At 38.6% G+C, this 25,387-nt stretch overlaps 1 long non-coding RNA gene across 1 annotated transcript in view; it reads right to left on the bottom strand.

The window, feature by feature from the left end:
- Window positions 1-729: 729 nt before the first annotated feature.
- Window positions 730-25,387, bottom strand: part of LOC138373684 (uncharacterized) — a 35,543-nt gene continuing 10,885 nt past the window's right edge. The window contains exons 2-3 of the long non-coding RNA XR_011231281.1: window positions 16,194-16,330; window positions 730-804 (exon numbers count right to left, since the gene is read on the bottom strand). This is a non-coding gene — a long non-coding RNA (uncharacterized lncRNA). The remainder of the gene's footprint in view (window positions 805-16,193; window positions 16,331-25,387) is intronic.

The raw sequence follows: 25,387 nt of genomic DNA, 5'->3' as shown, positions 1-25,387 counted from the left end.
TGGCACCCCCAATCTGAAGAATATGGAATGTGGCACAATGTCTGAAGAAAATGGGAACTGGCAAAAAATAAAGACAATGGGATTTAGCACACAGTCTAAAGAAAATGGGAATTAGCATAGTCTAAAAAATGGAAGTTAGCACACATAAAGAAAATGGGAGTTACCACTCATTATAAAGAAAATGGGAGTTAGCACACATTATAAAGAAAATGAGAGTTACCACACATTATAAAGAAAATGGGAGTTAGCACACCATATCTGAAAATGGAAACAAATAATTATAACAAGAATATATATTAGCTAAATCTAAGAGTGGACAAGCAGTCAAACGGAAAAGCAATCTAACAAACTTTACAACTGTTGCTGGCAAATATTCCTAAGAAAAATGAGTGTTAGGAAACTAAAGAAAATGGGTGTAAGCAAACATCTATAGAAAACGGGTGTTAGCAAACTAACGAAAATGGGTGTAAGCAAACATCTATAGAAAACGGGTGTTAGCAAACATCTCTAGAAAACGGGTGTTAGCAAACATTTCTAGAAAACGGGTGTTAGCAAACATCTGTATAAACCAGGTTGAATAACCATGTTAGGGCACAACAGTTAATGTAATATATCGCACAACAGGCTTCACAAAGCTGCTCATTACAGCCAACAAATTGAACGAGCTCACAGTAAATAGAGGTTAGCACAACGTAGTCACAGAAAACTTGGATTTAAGGGGTAACTTACACGGCGTGTTTGTAGGATTCTTTCTCGGATGGATTGGTAAGCAGTTTTCTCATATCCGGATGACTCAGTCGAACGCTGCTGAGGCGGATTTCGGTTAGATAAATCCAAAATATATTTTTATGTACGGTTACAAGCATCACTCGCTAGTTCATCTTGCTATATGAAGGGTTAAATGATCACTTACCATTAAGATTCAAATAGAAATATATTGGTTCGTTTTACGAAGCAATCTAAATCGAATTTTGTATTTATTTTATTCAAATTAGACATCATCTGAATAAAATTGGAAATGAATTTTTACTTGCATAAAATAATGCAAATGGAATCAAATAAAATAATAAAAACCACCGAAACACAGAATCCAAAATTAGTCAAATCAATTTAAGGATTTAAAGTCCTAAGATACAGAAAGGAATTTAGATTTTAACAATGATAATTTACTGCGGAATTGTGAACATTAGGAGGCGTTGTTAGATAGCCAGGACATAAGAGAGCTGATAATTATTGTAATATGAGACCAAGATTTGTCCACCCATAGTCCTAAACTGAGAGCACTCAAAGTAACTATGGAGTCGACCTTGCAAAATATAGAAGTAATGCATCAGTACAGAAAGTTGACTTTTGTATTATTGAATTTGGACAAACCGGAGAAGCTTTTTTTCAATTTATGTTGCCAATAAAACTTGACCTAACCAATCTAGGTTAGGCCAATCCTAATACCTGCTATCTGAGGCCTAATATGGCACATATATATGCTAGCCTAACCTAGAAATATTAATGTTTACCTTTTAGTTTGATTTTTTTCAGAGTTCTTTAAAATGAATAACACCAAATTCGACTTTCAATTTGTCTGTCATGTAGATATTTGGTCTATCGTCTACATAGTTACAAAAAGTACTTATCAGGATGATGGGTTCACTGATCAAGCGAGGGGGGGGGGGCGGTGGAGGGGACACAGAAGACATTCTGTGGTGAAGACTTTTATAACGTAATGAAATAAGTAAGCAATATGAAAATTATATAAAAATACATAATCAAAGGCTACTTATAGAGAATAAAGAAATACATAATCAAAGACTACTTATAGAGAATACAGAAATACATAATTAGAAGCTACTTATAAGAATGCACAAATACATAGTCAAATACTACTATTCAGGATATTATTACATAACCATATGCTACTTAGAAAGAATACATAAATATGTAACCAATGCTACTTATTATACAGAAATGCATACACAAAACCTAATTACTATGAAAACACATAATCAAATGCTGTTCATTGTGAACAAGTAAGACATATCCCACAGTTGGAGAACACTATGTAAGAACATAACAGGAAGATCATAACTAGGAATATGTAGCCCCAAATCCATACATCATATGCGGTACACATGCAACCAAAGAGTATATTTTGTAATTATATACATATATGACGAAATTTTAAAGTTTGTTGAACATTATGTTATTGATCACATTAGGTCGTTACTGACACTGGCACTAGGTGAACTGGTGACTGATACAAGTAGAACTAGTGACTAGTACTAGGTGAACTGGTGACTGATACAAGTAGAACTAGTGACTAGTACTAGGTGAACTGGTGACTGATACAAGTAGAACTAGTGACTAGTACTAGGTGAACTGGTGACTGATACAAGGTGAACTAGTGACTAGTACTAGGTGAACTGGTGACTGATACAAGGTGAACTAGTGACTAGTACTAGGTGAACTGGTGACTGATACAAGGTAAACTAGTGACTAGTACTAGGTGAACTGGTGACTGATACAAGGTAAACAAGTGACTAGTACTAGGTGAACTGGTGACTGATACAAGGTAAACAAGTGACTAGTACTAGGTGAACTAGTGACTGATACAAAGTGAACTAGTGACTAGTACTAGGTGAACTGGTGACTGATACAAGGTAAACAAGTGACTAGTACTAGGTGAACTGGTGACTGATACAAGGTAAACAAGTGACTAGTACTAGGTGAACTAGTGACTAGTACTAGGTGAACTAGTGACTAGTAGTGGCAATGACCCTGTAGACCGCGTGTTTTGGTTTCCCCCCGCACGGTCTATGGGGCAGGTGGGGATATACATATTTTTTCTGATGGACGGTCGTTGGAGCAGGGGAGAGGGGGGGGGGGTGGATTTTCAATTTTTTGCCTAACAACCTGCCTCAGCCCAGTTTTTTATTTTTTTTATTTTTTGTGTATCATTTATCAAACTATTTTCTTCCATCACAAACAATTTGCAAAATGAGAATACAAAGGTTCGCTCCAAAGTCCAGCCATTTCGCTCAAGGGTATTAAAAGGCCGCCTCCCGCCACACCCAAGTCTCGGCACCTCGGTGACCCAACACAGACATCATAAATCATCAGTGACGTCAGTCAATCTTCATCTCCCCTGAATAAGTCCGTTTTCTGTAATAGCATAATTTAAACCAATTTTCTTAATGTTTCCCATTTTCAAAGTACATTTTCTAGATAAGATCACATATTGAACATAAGAAATGAAATTGCAAAAGCCCTTTTGCAGGATCTCCTATTTACTTCCAATCTATGTTAACCAAAACATCAACTAGCGCTATTAGATGAACTGCTGTAGGTCTATTCCCTATTAATATTCCATTTCAATAATAACACTCCATTAATATTCAGAAGGGCCTATTTATCACCCTTACTCATCTGGAAGCTTTTATATGTGTAGTGACCAGCCAAAGGATCGTTTACTGAGCATTGGAATGGATGAAATCTACCATCATCCATTCGCATGTAGCAAAGGGGAACAACACAGAACATGAACTAACATGTATCTCAGCGTTCACTCCTGTTACCGAACCAGTATTTACCCAGGACTGTTTCCTAAATCTAAAACTTATCCAATTTATACCCATTTTTTCATGTTCTGTCTCGTGTTGAAACTTTTAATAGGCTATTAATATCCCCCTTCGTCATGTCCATTCATCCACTCACACACCTCTATCTTCTCACCCCCTAATTCTTCGCCTTTCTAGAGAATGTAAATTAAACTTTGTCAGTCTTTCTTCAAGGATCGTTAATCAGGCATTGGAAATAAAATAAAAATCCACTATCTCCCATTCGTATGAAACAGACCCAGACATGGAGACTGCAACAGGAATTCAGTAGTATTCCCAAGTGCATGCAAATACATGTTATTATATCATTTTTCAAAACAGGCTACACCAACTCTCAAACATTTTTATTTAATTCCTCTTTCACTGCTTGTTCTGTGTACGTCTCGCAATCGCTCAAAAACATGCCCCCCCCCCACACCTTAAAGTAGCATATGCAGGCGATGAGTCACAATAACGTGGCTGAAGTATGTTGACCAGACCACACACTAGAAGTTGAAGGGACGACGACGTTTCGGTCCGTCCTGGACCATTCTCAAGTCGACCATTCTCCAGTCTATTTTCGGTCCAGAACAGACCGAAACGTCGTCGTCCCTTCAACTTCTAGTGTGTGGTCTGGTCAACTTACTGTAGCATATAACAAATCAAAATACTCATGCTGTGTACCTATATATGAATTACATTGAGTAGAAGCTGCTTTGTATGTTTTAAAATAGGTTTCTGCAGTTACCTTCATTCTGATGTTCTCATCCCCAATGCGGTTTGATTCACAATGGGGACATTGCTTTTAGCCAATGTCACACAAGCGGTTCCGTGGAGGGTATCCACCTCTCATTAAAACATTCTCTTAATCTCTTTCAATAACTCAACTGTACTCTGTAAGCGTCATCACAGGCTATGCTCTGATGCCTTGCAGTATTTTCCTGATGCCTTTTGCTCGTATTTTCGCTCATTGTTCATATTTTTCTGTTATATGATTCATCGGCCCTATCAAACCAACCTAACCTAGCCTTACCTATAATAAACTAACAAATGCATTGTACAGTAATTTTCGAAAAGATTTTCGAAAAGCTTATTTCAATAGCCTAAGAATTTTTGGGGGTCAAATAGATTGGAAAGTCTTGAGCATGGAGGGTGGGCCGGTCTTGGAGCGAGATATGAACCCAACGATAGGTGACGTAAAAGGGTATTTTGATGTGGATTCAAAATATCCCTTATTTAAAAATATTCTAAGCAAAGCACAGAAATGTTGTGTACCATACAAATTGAATATATCGAATATTAATGACCCAAATTGGATAAGAAAGAATCTGAAGAACCTTATAGGAAAGAGAGCGTGGTACAAAAGAATTAAAAATGGGGAAGTCAGTTTAGAACAGGAATTCGTACAACTGGTTAGAAATGTTAAAAAAAAAAGAGATAAGGAAAGTAAAAAGAAACTATAAAGTTCACATAGCAGGGCAAGCAAAGACAAATCCTTAAGGGTTTTTTCAATTATATCGAACAAACCTCCTGGACGCAGGTTCGAATCCTCGTCACAGTCCTTGTGGATTTGTTCTTTATATCGAACAAAGATTAGGGAAAGGAGAGGTCCATTAAAAACTAAAACAGGTCAAATAACAGATAGTGATGAAGAGATGAGTAGTATTTTTAATAAATATTTTATAACTGTATTTACTAAAGAGGAACTTAACAATATGCCTTCAGCCGAACAAATCTATGTGGGTGGGGACGAGGACAGGTTGACGAGTTTAGCAGTTACCAGGAAAGATATAATTAAACAAATAGTAAAATTCAAACCAAACAAATCCCCAGGCCGGATGAAGTGTTTGCCAGGGTGCTTAAAGAATGCAAAGAGGAGCTTTGTGACCCACTGTCTACCATATTTAATAAATCAATAGAGTCAGGCAGAGTGCCAGAGTCATGGAAGGTAGCTAATGTGGTACCAATTTATAAGTAAGGAGATAGATCACTTGTGTCAAACTATCGGCCAATTAGCCTAACGTCTATTGTGGGAAAGTTACTTGAATCGATAATTGCAAATGCAATTTATCTTCATTTTGAAAAACATAAATTAATAAATGAGTCGCAACATCGTTTTACAAATGGCCGTTCATGTTTAACAAATTTGCTATCTTTGTTGAGGTAGTTAATAGTGGTAAGGATTGTGATGTTGTGTACTTTGACTTTAGCAAAGCTTTTGAAACAGTCCCACATGAAAGATTGATTAAAAAGAAAGAGGCTCATGGTACTGGGGGTGCTATATTAAGTAGGATTAGGGCATGGCTATATGAAAGGAAACAGAGTTAGCATAAATGGGGTTAAGTCAGAGTAGAAAAATGTTGTAAGTGGAATGCCTCAAGGCTCTGTCCTAGGACCTCTGTTGTTTATAATATATATATATATATATATATATATATATATATATATATATATATATATATATATATATATATATATATATAATAATAATAATAATAATATTTTATTTAGGTAAGGTACATACATACAATAAATTTTTACAAAGATTGGTTGACTTATAGGTAGAGCTAGTACATACAATGCCTAAAGCCACTATTACGCAAAGCGTTTCGGGCATGATAAACTTAAATGACAAGCTTAATACTAATTGAGCATAATGAGTAGATGAAAACAAGAAATGAAAACATAGATGAAAAAGCAGCACAAATACAAATATGTCAACAAACAGCGCTCTTTAAAGAAAAACAGACATTGGTTGACAATAGAAGGGTAAGGTAGGTTACAGGGAATTTATTAGGTATAGCTTCGTTTTTAACTTAAACTGGTTGAGCGAGGTACAGTCTTTAACATGGTCGGGATGGTCATTCCACATTCTGGGCCCCTTGATTTGTAGAGCATTTCTAGTTTGATTAAGTCGTACTCTAGGAATATCAAAACTGTATTTATTTCTGGTGTGGTGCTCATGGGTTCTGTTACAACCTTCTATGAAGCTTTTGAGATCAGGATTGGTATTATAGTTTAGCGTTTTATATATGTATAATACACATGAGAGAATGTGCAGAGACTTAATGTCTAACATATTCAGAGATTTGAGTAGGGGTACCGAGTGATGTCTGGGGCCAGAGTTGGATATTGTCCTAATAGCAGCTTTGTGTTGAGTAATTAGAGGACGTAAGTGATTTTGGGTAGTAGAGCCCCAAGCACAAATACCATAGTTGAGATATGGATAGATAAGGGAGTAATAGAGAGTCACCAGGACAGGGCGTGGTACATAATATCTGATCTTAGAAAGAATGCCCACAGTTTTTGAAACTTTTTTTGATATATTTAGAATGTGTCCCTGGAAATTCAGCTTGTGGTCAATGAGAATGCCAAGGAATTTGCCATCTAATTTGTTACAAATTTGGGTATTGTTTATTTTGAGATTTATTTGATTAGAGGATTTATTGCCAAACAGAATATAGAACGTTTTGTCAATGTTAAGGGTGAGTTTGTTGGCAGTTAGCCAAAGATGGACTTTATTAAGCTCAGTATTTACTGTGGCATTTAGAGCAAGGGGATCAGGACTGGAGTAAATGAAGGTTGTGTCGTCAGCAAATAGAATTGGTTTGAGGTGTTGGGAGGCATTTGGAAGGTCATTAATGTAGATGAGAAAGAGGAGAGGGCCAAGTATGCTGCCCTGAGGAACACCAATGTTGATGGGTAGGGTGGGAGAAATTGTATTATTCACAGAAACATATTGGAGCCTGTCAGTAAGGTAGGATTTGAGGTATTGTAGGGAGTGTCCTCTGACTGCATAATGATGTAATTTAAGAAGAAGGTTTTGGTGGTTGACAGTATCAAAAGCTTTACGCAGGTCCACAAATAACCCAACAGGGAACTCATTATTATCAAGAGCTGTATGAATCGAGTTAAGCATACTAATAAGTGCATCGTTAGTGCTTTTTTTGGGTCTGAAGCCATATTGGCAAGGGCTAAGTATATTGAGTTTGGCTAGATATGAGTAAAGCTGCTTATAGATTAGTTTTTCAAAAATTTTTGACAAGTTTGGCAGGATTGATATAGGTCTGTAGTTGTTAACATCTGTGAGATCACCACATTTGTGGACAGGCGTTACTCTCGCTTTTTTTAGAATATCTGGAAAGGTTTGGAGTTCAAGTGACTTGTTGAAGAGCAAGGCAATAGCAGGGGCTAAAGATCTGGAGGCTTTTTTGTAAATTAAAGTTGGTATCTCCTCAAGGGCACTAGACTTGGTTTTAAGGGAAAGGATTATCTCATTGACGTCAGTGGAATTAATAGGCTTTAGGTACAGAGACTGTGGATAGTTACCTGTAAGATAGTCCTTAATGTCAGTACTGGAAGATGGAATATCATTTGCAAGGGATGAACCAATGGAAGAGAAGAACCTATTGAACTCAATAGCAGAATCAGAGGCTGAAAGCTGACCATCGTTATTAGACAGGAGAGTCGGTTTGTTATTTAAAGACTTCTTTGATCCCAATATTTGTGAAATTGTGCTCCAAGTTTGTTTAATGTTGCTCTTTATTTGGGTAAATTTATCTTCGTAGTATTTAGTTTTGGCTCGTCTAATTATCTTAGATAGCAATAATGAGTAATTCTTTGAGAATTCTTTGGAGACAATTCCTAACCTATACTTCTTCTCAAGGTCATGTTTTTTATTAATAGATTTAAGTATTCCCTTTGTAAGCCAGGGATTGTTAAGCCTTTTGGTTGTGACTTGTTTTGTAAGCATAGGACAGTGGGAATTATAAAGGCTAATATAAATATATATATATATATATATATATATATATATATATATATATATATATATATATATATATATATATATATATACATATTTGAGTAGCAACATTTGCAAATTTGCCAATGATACAAAAATCGGTTGGGAAATTAACACAGAAGAAGACTCACTTTCACTCCAAGTTGATCTAAATAGGATTTTGAAATGGTCAAAAGATTGGCAGATGCAGTTTAATGCTGATAAATGTAAAGTTTTGATGCTAGGTAATGATGATAGAGTTACAAGATACGAGCTGGATGGTGTTGAGATTGCGAAGTCGGATTACGAAACGGATCTGGGAGTTATGATTAGTAAGAATTTATAACCAAGGGATCAATGCATGAATGTTCGTAATAAGGCAAATAGGACATTAGGATTTATTAATTGAAGCGTTAGTAACAAGACACCTAATGTTGTTTTCAGCTATATATTGAAGTAGGCTAATAAATCTAATAATAACATATTAGCTGTAATCCAGGGTGGAATGGATGTTAGAAGTAGACATTATCAGCTCTAACAGTTAACTCGTGCTCTGGATGGGATGCGCATAGGTATATTTAGTAGAACAATACTGGAATTGTTACAAATTGGGATAATTTGGAGGAATTTAGCTAATGTTGTGTTAGGATAGGCTAGGTTAGGTCTGGTTTGGTAGAATTGATGATAGAAAACACATCTGGAAATTGGAAATAGCTAGACGAACACAGCACTAGCTCTATGAATTGGTCTTGGGAATGGGGGATGTTGTGCCAAGACTTGATTCTAGATATTGGAAGTTTAGGTGGAATAGGTGAAAGCTTGGGTAAAATGCACTTTAGCTGTGCTATGATTCAAAACATTTTGGGCACATTGGTGGAAATTGTCTTAAATTAGGGTAAATATTGGTGGGACAGCATAAATTTTGCCAACTTTTATTCAAATCGGGCTTTGGATATGCTAGGTCAGGTTAGGTGAGGTTATGTAGGGTGGGATGAAATAGCTGAAAATGTGGATAAAAATGGGCTTTAGCTGTGCTATGATACAAAACATTTTGGGTATCTTTGGTGTAAATTGTCTTAAATTAAGTTAAATATAGTGGGGAGAGCATAAATTTTGCCAACTTTTATTCAAATCTAGATTTGGTTATGCTAGGTCAGGTTAAATAAGGTTGTATAGGGTAGGTTAGAATAGGTGAAAATGTGGGTAAAAATGGACTTTTGGTTGTGCTACGATACAAAACATTTGGGTATATTTTGTGGAAATTGTCTTAAATTAGGTGGAATTTAGGTGGGAATAGCTTAAATTTCACTACCTTTAAGCAAATCTAGCTTTGGATATGCTAGGTCAGGTTAGGTAAGGTTGTGTAGGGTTGGATATATAATATCTTAGTGGTAATGATCTAGCTTGTTCAGAAAATAGAGTAAATTACCCTATTAGGGTTAGAGTCATAGCTATCATTTGTAATGGATGGGCAGAGGCTACATAGGGATGTATGTGAGGATATGGGCACTATGGTCTTTGGAATGGGGTATGTCATGTCAAGACTGGATGTTGGATATTGAAAGTATGCATTAAATTCAGATGGCATAGATCAAACTTGGATAAATTGGGCCTTAGTTATGCTATGATAGGGTAAATTTGGTGGGAATTATCTAAAATTCAGTAAATTTAGGTATATTTGTGCAAATTTGGTGGAAATTCTCTTAAATTAGGTGAAATTTAGGTGGGTTAGCTCAAATTTGGTCAACTTAAATAAAGTATCACTTTGGATGTGCAAGGTCAGGTTAGGTGAGGTTGTGTAGGGTAGGATATATAATATCTTAGGGATAATGAACTAGCATGTTCATAAAATAGTGGAAATTTACTTTCTTAGGTTTGAGCTGTAGCAAGCTCATGTAATGGATGGACGGTGACATAGGCTTGTGTGTGAGGATATGGGATGCTTATATTTAGTCAGGTTTAGCTTTGCTAGGTTGAATTGGGTTAAATTTGGGAAGTATAAGTATAAATTTTGCTAGATTTAGATGAATTTAGGTTCTAATTGGTTGCATTTTTGATAGGATATAGTAAATTTGCTTAACTTATCATTGAAATTACTAACTTCACCTGTCCCTAACATAATTTAGGCTAGCACCAATAATTCTGTTGGTTGGTTAGCCTAAATAAATATATGTGACATGATTGAAGAGGCTGTAACAAGGGGGGTATTAATAAAGCATTAAAACAATGGACACATGTTAGATGAATAGTTTGGCACTATTAATGTTGCAACATTAATGGAAAATGTATGTGTGTGTTTTTATATTGAGCTCATAGGATGTCAGACGTGTCATTCATTCATGCGAAATTCTGACTTTGGGGAGTTGGATAAACTCAGTATATTATAATTAATTTTTTAAACATTCCTAAAAAAATATTATGTAAATTGAGTATTGTTTGGCCGAGTTGGCTGTGATTGTATTTGTACAAATAGCATAATAATTATAATTGTGCAAGTTGTGTATTAATTGTGCAGGTTATGTATTTTGCATAAATTGTATGATGATTGCAATTATGTATTGATTATATCCCAACAAACTGTGTATTGTTTGTGCAAGTTGTGTATTAATTGTACATGTTTTGTATATGTATTTGTGGAATTGTGTAGTTGTGTATTTAGTGTATATGCACTAGTTCTATATAGTGCATATAGTATATGCCTATATGCACATTAAAGTATATTGCATATATATATTGTTCATATTTGGGTTAGTTGTGTATTGATTATATTTTTGTGTAAGTTGTGAATTAATTGTGTATATGTTGTAGTTGTATTAGGTGAATTGTGTATTTGTGCTGGTTGTGTATTTACATATTTCGGCTAGTTATGTATTGTATGTATTTATGCTGAACATGTATTTAATTGTATTTATGCAAATTGTGTAATTATGAACGATGCATAATAATTGTGCAAGTTGTGTATTAATTGTGTATGTTGTGTAATTGTATATGGACGAATTGTTTATTTGTACCTTTGAGTATTGATTGCCATCGTGCAAGTTGGGCAATTATATACCAAGTTTGTCTGTATTAATTGTGCAGAGATGTGTATAAATTACACAATTGTGCAATAATTATCCATGTTTTATAATAGTTTTGTGCGAATAGTGTATTAATGCAAGTTGTGTTTTTAGTTTGCTGAAGTGGAACTAGTACAACTGTATTTTTTTGTGAGAATTGTGTATATGTGAAAGTACTGTGTATGTTATCTGAAAAGTAGTTCTTGATGCGCAAATGTGAAAGTGTATTTGGTTTATGAGACAAAGCGTGGATATTTTGTGAAAATTATGTTTATGGAATTGTGTAATTTTAGTGAAAACGCTTTTTGACTGTATGAGCATATATGAAATTCGATATAGTTATACAAATACCATACTTTATGCAAATGTTATACTTTGAGTATATATGTAATATTTGTGTAAATGGTATATTTTGTGTGTATTATATATATAAGAATATATATATATATATATATATATATATATATATATATATATATATATATATATATATATATATATATATAGATATAGATATGATGCACAACTTGCCTAAACACGCAAGTGAAGTTATACAACTTTAGAACACTTTCCCACCAGGAGACTCGAACCCTAGTCAGCATAGAAGCCTTCCAGCAACTGGCATAACAGGTACGCCTTTAACGTAACGTACTAGGGTTCGAGTCTCCTGGTGGGAAAGTGTTCTAAAGTTGTGTGTATATATATATATATATATATATATATATATATATATATATATATATATATATATATATATATATATATATATATTGTGTAGACATATTTTGTGTGTAAACGGCATATTTTGTGTAAGAATAATATAGTTTGTACATAAATGTCATATCTGGTGTGTAAATGTTGTATTTTCTGTGTAAATTGAATGTTTGTGTGGAATTGCTTTGTGCTTAAATGATATATTGAGTGTAAATGTCAATGTGTTTTATTGCGTGTAATTTTGATTTTGTGCATTTTTAGTGTGAGTACAAGTGCTGCATTTTGTGTGTTTATGATGTTAAATTAATATATTTTTGTGCTCCTTAACACAACCTTAGCTTTTTATGAATAATTACTAATGTATTTATTCCAATGAGACATATACACCCTGGTTTATCCATTTGTATAGTGTGTAAATGGTATTTAATAATATTTTGAACTCGCTGGAATAATATGAATACCTGACTGATTGGTGTACATTAATATGAATTAACAGTACAAATAATTAAGATTACTTGGGGTTAATGAGCTTTGGGGTTACTGAAATCTTATTCTTAATACATTTTAGGGTTTCATATAGCATAAATTACATTACAATGGTGGTAAAACAGGATATTATCTATGCATGTATGGGTTGTGGAGTATGTGTATGTGTGTATGTGTGTATGTATGTATGTATGTATGTATGTATGTATGTATGTATGTATGTATGTATGTATGTATGTATGTATGTATGTATGTTTGTATGTTTGTATGTATGTATGTATGTATGTATGTATGTATGTATGTATGTATGTATGTATGTATGTATGTATGTATGTATGTATGTATGTATGTTTGTATGTTTGTATGTATGTATGTATGTATGTATGTATGTATGTATGTATGTATGTATGTATGTATGTATGTATGTATGTATGTATGTATGTATGTAAGCATGTATGTATGTATGTTTGTATGTTTGTATGTATGTATGTATGTATGTATGTATGTATGTATGTATGTATGTATGTATGTATGTATGTATGTATGTAAGTATGTATGTATGTATGTACGTATGTACGTATGTATTTGTGACTGTTGGTTTAGAAACAAGTTAGTTGATTTGTGTAGCAAGACTGAGATTTTCGAGGTCTAGGAATGATTAACCAACGAGTATACTGGCCAGGATCCAGCTGAGTTGCTAGATGGATGAATTGCAGTGAGACATTTGGGCAGCTATTTGTTGGATGTGAGTACAGCTGACTAACCTATGAGCGCAGCTGTTAGGACAGCTGACCTGCTATGCTGCCAGATGTACGATTCAGATGAATTGCGGTACGACATTTGGGTAGCTATTTTATTTTTGAATTTATCATTGCATAATGTATGATCAAAGTTGTGGATAAATGTATATTCTTACACCTCTGATGAAGTTAGGTTATGCAGGCGTCACTCATAGTTGAAAAGTCAGCATGCTGGGGGGCCTTGACACCCATCTGTTAATGGGAGGCCATATTTTATCCCTATACCTGGGCCAGTTTTTGTGAAGTCGCTAAAACAACAAACGGGTCTTATTACTGTAGAATGCATTTGTTAGTTTATTATAGGTAAGGCTAGGTTAGGTTGGTTTGATAGGGCCGATGAATCATATAACAGAAAAATATGAACAATGAGCGAAAATACGAGCAAAAGGCATCAGGAAAATACTGCAAGGCATCAGAGCATAGCCTGTGATGACGCTTACAGAGTACAGTTGAGTTATTGAAAGAGATTAAGAGAATATGCTAATGAGAGGTGGATACCCTCCTCGGAACAGCTTGTGTGACATTGACTAAAATCAATGTCCCCATTGTGAATCAAACCGCATTGGGGATGAGAACATCAGAATGAAGGTAACTGCAGAAACCTATTTTAAAACATGCAAAGCAGCTTCTACTCAATGTAATTCATATATAGGTACACAGCATGAGTATTTTGATTTGTTATATGCTACAGTAAGTTGACCAGACCACACACTAGAAGTTGAAGGGACGACGACGTTTCGGTCTGTCCTGGACCGAAAATGGACTGGAGAATGGTCGACTTGAGAATGGTCCAGGACGGACCGAAACGTCGTCGTCCCTTCAACTTCTAGTGTGTGGTCTGGTCAACATACTTCAGCCACGTTATTGTGACTCATCGCCTGCATATGCTACTTTAAGGTGTGGGGGGGGGGGGGGCATGTTTTTGAGCGATTGCGAGACGTACACAGAACAAGCAGTGAAAGAGGAATTAAATAAAAATGTTTGAGAGTTGGTGTAGCCTGTTTTGAAAAATGATATAATAACATGTATTTGCATGCACTTGGGAATACTACTGAATTCCTGTTGCAGTCTCCATGTCTGGGTCTGTTTCATACGAATGGGAGATAGTGGATTTTTATTTTATTTCCAATGCCTGATTAACGATCCTTGTAGAAAGACTGACAAAGTTTAATTTACATTCTCTAGAAAGGCGAAGAATTAGGGGGTGAGAAGATAGAGGTGTGTGAGTGGAAGAATGGACATGACAAAGGGGGATATTAATAGCCTATTAAAAGTTTCAACACGAGACAGAACACGAAACAATGAGTATAAATTGGATAAGTTTTAGATTTAGGAACGAGTCCTGGGTAAATACTGGTTCGATAACAGGAGTGAACGCTGAGATACATGTTAGTTCATGTTCTGTGTTGTTCCCCTTTGCTACATGCGAATGGATGATGGTAGATTTCATCCATTCCAATGCTCAGTAAACGATCCTTTGGCTGGTCACTACACATATAAAAGCTTCCAGATGAGTAAGGGTGATAAATAGGCCCTTCTGAATATTAATGGAGTGTTATTATTGAAATGGAATATTAATAGGGAATAGACCTACTGCAGTTCATCTAATAGCGCTAGTTGATGTTTTGGTTAACATAGATTGGAAGTAAATAGGAGATCCTGCAAAAGGATTTCTGCAATTTCATTTCTTATGTTCAATATGTGATCTTATCTAGAAAATGTACTTTGAAAATGGGAAACATTAAGAAAATTGGTTTAAATTATGCTATTACAGAAACGGACTTATTCAGGGGAGATGAAGATTGACTGACGTCACTGACGATTTATGATGTCTGTGTTGGGTCACCGAGGTGCCGAGACTTGGGTGTGGCGAGAGGCGGCCTTTTAATACCCTTGAGCGAAATGGCTGGACTTTGGAGCGAACCTTTGTATTCCCATTTTGCAAAATTGTTTGTGATGGAAGAAAGCAGTTTGATAAATGATACGTAAAAATTAAAAAAAAAATAACTGGGCTGAGGCAGGTTGTTAGGTAAAGAAGTAAAAATCCCCCCCCCCCCTCCCAGGCCCCATAGACTGTGGGGAGGGGGGGGGGAGAACCAAAACGCACGGTCTCCGGGCCCATTTCCACTACTGTGACTAGCACTAGGTGAACTGGTGACTGATACAAGGAGAACTAGTGACTAGCACTAGGTGAACTGGTGACTGATACAAGGTGAACTAGTGACTAGCACTAGGTGAACTAGTGACTATCACTAGGTGAACTAGTGACTAGCACTAGGTGAACTGGTGACTGATACAAGGAGAACTAGTGACTAGCACTAGACGAACTAGTAACTAGCACTAGGAAAACTGGTGACTAGCTCTAGGTGAACTAGTGGCTAGCACTAGGTGAACTAGTGACTAGTAGTAGAGAAACTAGTTACTGATACTGATAGGTTGTGTGGTCCTCTGGTTAGGTCTATTACCAGGGGATCCCACAACTAGTAAAGTAGTTAAGTAATACCAACATTCTTGATTAGATTTAGATGAGGTTTTGACCGACATGAACTACCCTAGTTGAGTTACCTAGTTAGGTGACGCCTGTCAGTTCAGGCGACTAGATGACCCTACCATTGCCAGATTGGGGTGACAACCGTTCAAGACGGTAACGAGGTGATTCGACCAACACCATGCGATAACGAGTGAGGCGACCATCACCACTCTACAGGACCGTCACCACTCGAGAGTAACGACCTCCAAGGACACTCTACACAGGACCTACCTGGGATCCTCCCGCTGCTCCGGGTTGGTGTACATGGGACTGCGCACGTCTGGTTGACTCAGGCGCGCAGAGCCGCCCATTGCTGCGCTCAACATGGTGGGCAAGGAAGACTAGGCCCGCGGCCTCTCACACTCTACCTGTTGAAGAGAATATGAGTGTGAGTGGTGACTTCACGCACCCTTTGTACAGGTGTGAGTGGTGACTTCACGCACCTTTTGTACAGGTGGGAGTGGTGACTTCACGCACCCTTTGTACAGGTGGGAGTGGTGACTTCACGCACCCTTTGTACAGGTGGGAGTGGTGACTTCACGCACCCTTTGTACAGGTGTGAGTGGTGACTTCACGCACCTTTTGTACAGGTGGGAGTGGTGACTTCACGCACCCTTTGTACAGGTGGGAGTGGTGACTTCACGCACCCTTTGTACAGGTGTGAGTGGTGACTTCACGCACCCTTTGTACAGGTGTGAGTGGTGACTTCACGCACCTTTTGTACAGGTGACTACTTGGTTATGGGACAATTACCCATTGTTTGGGAGATGGGGAGGTCACTTAATGGGTCCCAGGACAGTCACAGAGACACATAATGGGTCCAGGACAGTCACAAAGACACATAATGGGTCCAGGACAGTCACAGAGACACATAATGGGTCCAGGACCGTCACAGAGACACATAATGGGTCGAGGACCGTCACAGAGACACATAATGGGTCCAGGACCGTCACAGAGACACATAATGGGGCCAGGGCCGTCACAGAGACACATAATGGGTCCAGGACAGTCACAGAGACACATAATGGGTCCAGGACCGTCACAGAGACACATAATGGGCCCAGGACCGTCACAGAGACACATAATGGGTCCAGGACCGTCAAAGAGACACATAATGGGTCCAGGACAGTCACAGAGACACATAATGGGTCGAGAACCGTCACAGAGACACATAATGGGTCGAGGACCGTCACAGAGACACATAATGGGTCCAGGACCGTCACAGAGACACATAATGGGTCCAGGACCGTCACAGAGACAGATAATGGGTCCAGGACCGTCAAAGAGACACATAATGGGTCCAGGACCGTCAAAGAGACACATAATGGGTCCAGGACCGTCCCAGAGACACATAATGGGTCCCAGGACCGTCACAGAGACACATAATGGGTCCCAGGACCGTCACAGAGACACATAATGGGTCCAGGATCGTCCCAGAGACATAATGGGTCCCAGGACCGTCACAGAGACACATAATGGGTCCCAGGACCGTCACAGAGACACATAATGGGTCCAGGAGAGTCACAGAGACACATAATGGGTCCAGGACCGTCACAGAGACACATAATGGGTCCAGGGCCGTCAAAGAGACACATAATGGGTCCAGGATAGTCAAAGAGACACATAATGGGTCCAGGATAATCACAGAGAAATATAATGGGTACAGAAGGGTTATAGAGACACATAATGGGCCCAAGAGGGTCACAGAGACATATAATGAGACTAGTATCGTCATAGAGACACATAATGGGTCCAATAAGGTCATAGAGACATATAATGGCCGCAAGAAGGTCACAGAGACACATAATGGGGTCCAAGCCAACCACAGACACATAATGGGGTCCAAGCCAACCACAGACACATAATGGGGTCCAAGCCAACCACAGACACATAATGGGGTCCAAGCCAACCACAGACACATAATGGGGTCCAAGCCAACCACAGACACATAATGGGGTCCAAGCCAACCACAGACACATAATGGGGTCCAAGCCAACCACAGACACATAATGGGGTCCAAGCCAACCACAGACACATAATGGGGTCCAAGCCAACCACAGACACATAATGGGGTCCAAGCCAACCACAGACACATAATGTGTCCAGGACCGTGAGAGAGACACATATAATGAGACAAGGAGCGTCACACAGACACATAATGGCCTCAGACTGATCAGACACACAATGTGTCCAGGAGTTGTATGGGAGGCAGGATAAGTTTGTGGAGGCTGTATCACCCTTACATGTGTGATCACGTTACAGGAGAATTACAGTACTGTACCCGTAACAGCGGTGGAGGGGGAGTCGAACCCGCACACACACTGGGGACTCCCAAGCACACGCCTAAAATCTTCATTGGTTTCCTTAATTCTCACGTATTGTTATATTCACTTAACTATGCCCAACACTCTCCCTGCTGAGTTGTGCTGTAGCTCCTGAGCTCTGGCTCCTGACCATGCGGTTCTCGTCCTCCCATAACGCAAAAATATAATATACTAAAAATATCACAGCGGGGTCTCAAAATTAACGTGATGTCCCGTTTTCTCTTCGTAGGTCCTCGGGTAGGTTAGGTTCGGGCAACTTAGTACATTGTTATTGTGACGTTTTGAACGCTGTGGAGAGATCGCGGGAGGTAACCATTATTGACCTCTGTTGATCTTTTTTATTGAAGATATTGATGTTTTTTTCAACGTCTAAGTGGTTGGGCACCATTCCTTCCCCCCGTCCCATCCAGAATACTTATCCTGACCACTTCCTAATGCTATATAGTCGTAATGGCTTGGTATTTTCTCCTGATAGTTCTCTCTCTCTCTCTCTCTCTCTCTCTCTCTCTCTCTCTCTCTCTCTCTCTCTCTCTCTCTCTCTCTCTCTCTCTCTCTCTCTCTCTCTCTCTCTCTCTTTCTCTCTCTCTCTTTCTCTCTCTCTCTCTCTCTCTCTCTCTCTCTCTCTCTCTCTCTCTCTCTCTCTCTCTCTCTCTCTCTCTCTCTCTCTCTCTCTCTCTCTCTCTCTCCCCCCCCCCAAGACGAGAGGAGTCTGGAGCCTCAACTTACGATAGTCGCTACGTTAATATTGTTTCTGGTACACTGTTCGTAGTATTGTAGGTATTTATCGTGCGGTGGAAGTGAGGTATTGTACTTATGATGGTGAGGTATTGTACTTATGATGGTGAGGTATTGTACTTATGATGGTGAGGTATTGTACTTATGATGGTGAGGTATTGTACTTATGATGGTGAGGTATTGTACTTATGATGGGTGAGGTATTGTACTTATGATGGGGGAGGTATTGTACTTATGATGGTGAGGTATTGTACTTATGATGGGGGAGGTATTGTACTTATGATGGTGAGGTATTGTACTTATGATGGGTGAGGTATTGTACTTATGATGGTGAGGTATTGTACTTATGATGGTGAGGTATTGTACTTATGATGGGGGAGGTATTGTACTTATGATGGGTGAGTTATTGTACTTATGATGGGTGAGTTATTGTACTTATGATGGGTGAGTTATTGTACTTATGATGGGTGAGTTATTGTACTTATGATGGGTGAGTTATTGTACTTATGATGGGTGAGTTATTGTACTTATGATGGGTGAGGTATTGTACTTATGATGGGTGAGTTATTGTACTTATGATGGGTGAGGTATTGTACTTATGATGGGTGAGTTATTGTACTTATGATGGGGGAGGTATTGTTCTTATGATGGGTGAGGTATTGTACTTATGATGGGTGAGTTATTGTACTTATGATGGGTGAGTTATTGTACTTATGATGGGTGAGGTATTGTACTTATGATGGGTGAGTTATTGTACTTATGATGGGTGAGTTATTGTACTTATGATGGGTGAGTTATTGTACTTATGAAGGTTCTGACATCGTGCGACGGGGGGAGTTAAGATATCGTAGTCATGAGGGATACGATATCGTACTTATTAAGGATTAAGAATTGTACTTAAAAGGATTTTGTTATCGTATTTATGAGGGTTGGGCTATCGTTCGTAAGAGGGTTGGGTTATCGTTCGTATGAGGGTTGAGCTATCGTACTTTTTTATGAAGATTTAGCTATTGTAATTTAAGGGTTATACTATCGTTATATTGAGGGTTTAGCTATCGTATATATAAGGGTTCAGCTATCGTATTTATGTGGGTTCAGTTAGGGTATTTATGAGGGTTTAGCTACCGTACTTGTGAGGCTTAAACTATCGTACTTATAAGAGTACAAATGATTAAGAGCACAGAGATTTATTAACTGGGGTGGGTTTAACGGGCTCAATAAGGGTTCTGGCAGCGTAATTGGACGCCATATTGGAATTCCCTCAATTCACTGTATACAATGAAGATCAAATGTCAATATACCTCACAAGTAACTTCAGTAAGATCAGACATGTCCAACAAACAAACTATACAAACACACAAATAAAATATATCCAATACAAAACTAAATATAACATACAAGGAGCAACAAAATACATCATACAAAGATCAACAAAATGCATCATACAAGGAACATCAAAATACATCACACAAGGAGCAACAAAATACATTATACAAAAGAGGGCAACAAAATACAACATACAAAGAGTACCACCAACACAATAAAACATACGAAGAGCACCAAAAATACAGGGAATACAGTACTTTAAAAATCACAGGTACGACAAGAGTAAATATAGCAGCCTTCCTGCCAGACGCACGATGCCTCACACAGTCCCGGCGCCAAAAAAAGCGCGCGCAAGAATGTAAACTTTGCAGCGTTTGGCGCCAAAAATTCCAGAGAAAATAAAAAAAAAAATCCTAACTTTCGCGGGAGACTAATGAATTTTGGGGATTGTACAACACTGGCGCGAATGGGTATATCAGACGTTTATTTACACATATTTCTTGAATATACTTTGATAATACTTAAAATATTTAAATTTATTCTTATAAGTTATACTTAATGCTTAAATTAATAATACTTATTCATACTTAAAAGTTATATAACCGGATGTTTTTAAATGGTTATAAACTGTTTGGGAGGTCTATTGAAATCTTGAACAAATGGTTGACTGGTTGAATGGTTGACTGGCTGAATGGTTAACTGTTGAATGATTGGCTGGTTGAATGGGTGGCTGAATGAATAATTTCACAGGAAGTCTCTGTTGATTTGTTAAAGAACATGAACGTGTTCATTCTCTCAAACTCAGATGTGTCATAGAGATGCTATAAAGTTTTTCTTTATCGTAAGGGAAGTAAGTGGAATGACCTAAAGGAGCAGGTTGTAGAGGCTAACTCAATAACTCCATTCATAACTGTAAAAGCAGGTACTGTAGGGAAACAGGTCAGGAGTTATTGCATTAGACAATCAACGGTATGAAAAGCGGGTCCCAAGAGCTAACAGCTCGATCCTGCAGGCACTAATAGTAAATACAAATACAATTAATAACATAAACACTGACACTCACGCATATATCACAGTCACATACGTGCACATAATTGCAATAGTGGAAACAAAACTAAGCAGAATGATCTCTGATGCTATATTTCCAGGAGGAAGCCAAGTAACAAGGAAGGATAGACAACAGAGACAATAAGGAGAGTTGCACTTACAGTAAAACGGTAATGGAAGATTGAGAAAATCAGGATATACATAGATGCACAGGTTCCGTCACCGGCTGACAGCTAATGGGAACAGCATAGAGGTCCTGGTAATCAACCCCCCCCCCCCCAGCAGACAACAGAAGACCCAGACACGAATACGTTCAAAACATCAAGGCATGTTTATATGAACTGCACAAAGCTTCAACATAACCACCAAGAAAAACTCAAATTTGCATGTCATGAGGGACGTAAATCATTGGAAGATCGACTGGGAAGGCAGACATTCAGTGTGTGGAAGACACGTGGAGAGAGAAACTAGTAGAAGCTGTGTCAAGAAACTTCTGAACACAAATTGTGAAGGATGACACGAGAGATGTTGATATATTCTTGTCCTGTGGAGATTGAGGCTCCCTTGTATCGTCGGTATCTTAATGACCCCTTCCTTACCCTTAATGACCATTAATGACCCCTTCCTTACCCTTAATGACCATTAATGACCCCTTCCTTACCCTTAATGACCATTAATGACCCCTTCCTTGTCCTTAATGATCGTTAATGACCCCTTCCTTACCCTTAATGACCATTAATGACCCCTTCCTTACCCTTAATGACCATTAATGACCCCTTCCTTACCCTTAATGACCATTAATGACCCCTTCCTTATCTTTAATGACAGTTAATGACCCCTTCCTTATCCTTAATGATCGTTCAAAGTTTGGTTAATTGAATTCTAAACAATCAAACATTAAAATTTATAACCAAATTGAGAAACATTCTAAAATTTATTTACCCTTTGACTCAATAGTTTCTAAAGGTCTTTTTATTACGCGAGTTTACTGTAAACCCCACATTTACAGGACTTGGTTTACTATTTATTACGTTAATTTTCTCATATTAATACATATTGCGTCCGTAAACCCCACATTTACAGGACTTGGTTTACTATTTATTACGTTAATTTTCTCATATTAATACATATTGCGTCCGTAAACCCCATATTCACAGGACTTGGTATACATTACCTCAGTGTTTAACCAAAGGTAAACTGAACACAATAAACCTTTCATCAATTGAGCTTTTAAACGCCTATCTAATTATAAATGACTCAATACTGAGGTTATGTTTCTCCGTCATTTTGGGGGCTTCAAGTGTGTTTTGAAGTCAAATATTGTATAGAATTCCGAGGAGATTCTTAACTACCAAATTTAAACCAATTATCGAAGATGCTGCAATCCCAACCCGTCCTCAGACCAAGTCCATTCCATCCAGCGGTCGACCCCAGAGACGTATTCGTCAACTTTAACATGATGTTCATTCAAAACAGGAATTTTCTCAACTTTCAATTAATATTATTATATATTAGTATATTGTGCATATATAGGCATAGGTTAGGTTAGGTGTTTAGGTTCTATTGGCGATTATTTGTATTTGTAGTACGTGGGCGAAGCATTTACAGCGTTGTGGTTCGAGCAGAATTCGTCAGTGAAGCACTTGTTCCGGAAGTGTTCGAACGTCAGCAGTTGTGAGTCCAGCCCGTCCTCCAAACAAAGATCCAAAAGTGATTCCATGCACCCGCCAAACCCCCTGTTTATGAATGAAAAGCGGTTTACACACGACTCACAACTGCTGACGTTCGAACATATCCGGAACAAGTGTTTCACTGACGAATTTTGTTCGAATCACAACGCTATAAATGCTTCACCCACGTACTACAAATACAAATAATCGCCAATAGAACCTAAACACCTAACCTAACCTAACCTATGCCTATATATGCACAATATGCTAATATATTATAATATTAATTTATACTTGAGAAAATTCCCGTTTTGAATGAACAGCATATTAAAATTTATGAATGCGTCTGTGGGGTCGACCGCTGGATGTAATGGACTTGAGTCGAGGACGGGTTGCAGGAGTCATGTGTGTAAACCGTTTTTCCATTCACAAACAGTTTTTGTTTTGTTTTTATTGCTGGGATATTCCTGCGCGGGCCCAAAGCCTCTGGCTGGCCCACTGGGCGGGCCCTAAGCCTCTGGCTGGTCCACTGTACGGGCCCTAAGCCTCTGGCTGGCCCACTGTACGGGCCCTAAGCCTCTGGCTGGCCCACTGTACGGGCCCTAAGCCTCTGGCTGGCCCACTGTACGGGCCCTAAGCCTCTGGCTGGCCCACTGTACGGGCCCTAAGCCTCTGGCTGGCCCACTGTACGGGCCCTAAGCCTCTGGCTGGCCCACTGTACGGGCCCTAAGCCTCTGGCTGGCCCACTGTACGGGCCCTAAGCCTCTGGCTGGCCCACTGGGCGGGCCCTAAGCCTCTGGCTGGCCCACTGGGCGGGCCCTAAGCCTCTGGCTGGCCCACTGCGCGGGCCCTAAGCCTCTGGCTGGCCCACTAAGTGTTGCTTGTTTCTGTTTTACTTGGGCGGAGGATGAGTATTTATGACTCGTATGGTCGCTTCAGTAAGATTTTGCCATATGTGTTTAACAACTTCTTCTGCTCTGTTGAATCCAAGGTGAAATCTTAATGGGTTTGTGACTGCACTGTGTTAGATAATGTTCCAGTGGTCTGCTGTGGCTGTAACTGTGCACTGTATTAGATAATGTTCCAATCGTCTGCTGTGACTGTAACTGTGCACTGTATTAGATAATGTTCCAATCGTCTGCTGTGACTGTAACTGTGCACTGTGTTAGATAATGTTCCAGTGGTCTGTCGGGCATTTCTCCACAGTGCGTTTGGCGGGTGCATGGAATGGACTTTGGACCCTTGTTTATGAAGACGGGCTGGTATGTTAAATAAATAAAAGGAGGTGTGTACATCTTCAAATTGCAAATATCCAACTATCCATCTATCTGACAGATGTCCAACTATCCATCCATATAACCCTATATATTGTTTAACTTTGACAGGTTCATTAAGGCTGTCAAGTGAAGTACCTGGTGAAACTGCAAGCAAGAGCTGTTATCCTACCACGGTTCATCTGAAGCCTGCTCCTAGTGGCCCATTTATTCCCTGAACCTGTAGGAATAACTTTAAGTCATTAAGTAACAATCATATTAAGGAAGAATGAGCCTGTAGCCAACTGTGTGCCAGAGCCTTTATGTGCTCACTTGACCTGATTTCATGCAAATCAACCTCTCACTATCTTCCTCCTTCTGCCTGTCTGCCAATTCGTTTCTCTCTCTCTCTCTCTCTCTCTCTCTCTCTCTCTCTCTCTCTCTCTCTCTCTCTCTCTCTCTCTCTCTCTCTCTCTCTCTCTCTCTCTCTCTCTGTCTCTCTCTCTCTCTCTCTCTCTCTCTCTCTCTCTCTCTCTCTCTCTGTCTCTCTCTCTCTCTCTCTCTCTCTCTCTCTCTCTCTCTCTCTCTCTCTCTCTCTCTCTCTCTCTCTCTCTCTCGAGAAACTATTCAAACAGACAAATAAACCCAAATTATGTCTATATGTTTTAGAGACAAAAACAAAAGGTTTTGTCCTGACCCTCGCAGATATTCAATGTTATTACCCACAACGACCAATCATAACGCTCGAGTGGCCATTACCCTCACCCTGATTGGCTAGGATTTCCCCGGGAATGATTATTGCGCCTCTGAAGGTAAACAATAAACAAAAAAGCATCACTATGCCCATGATGACAACAATTCTCGTATATTAATGCTCTCAGATAACGATAGAATTATCGTACCTCTCCGCGGTGATAACGATAGTATTATCGTACCTCTCCGCGGTGATAACGATAGAATAATCGTACCTCTCCGCAGAGATAACGATAGTTATCGTACCTCTCCGCGGCGATAACGGTAGAATTATCGTACCTATCCGAGGCGATGATTATCGATGATACTGGATCGTA

Source organism: Procambarus clarkii, chromosome 5 (assembly GCF_040958095.1).
Source record: "Procambarus clarkii isolate CNS0578487 chromosome 5, FALCON_Pclarkii_2.0, whole genome shotgun sequence".
Classification (NCBI taxonomy): domain Eukaryota; kingdom Metazoa; phylum Arthropoda; class Malacostraca; order Decapoda; family Cambaridae; genus Procambarus; species Procambarus clarkii.
This window is presented reverse-complemented; position numbering and strand designations above follow the sequence as displayed.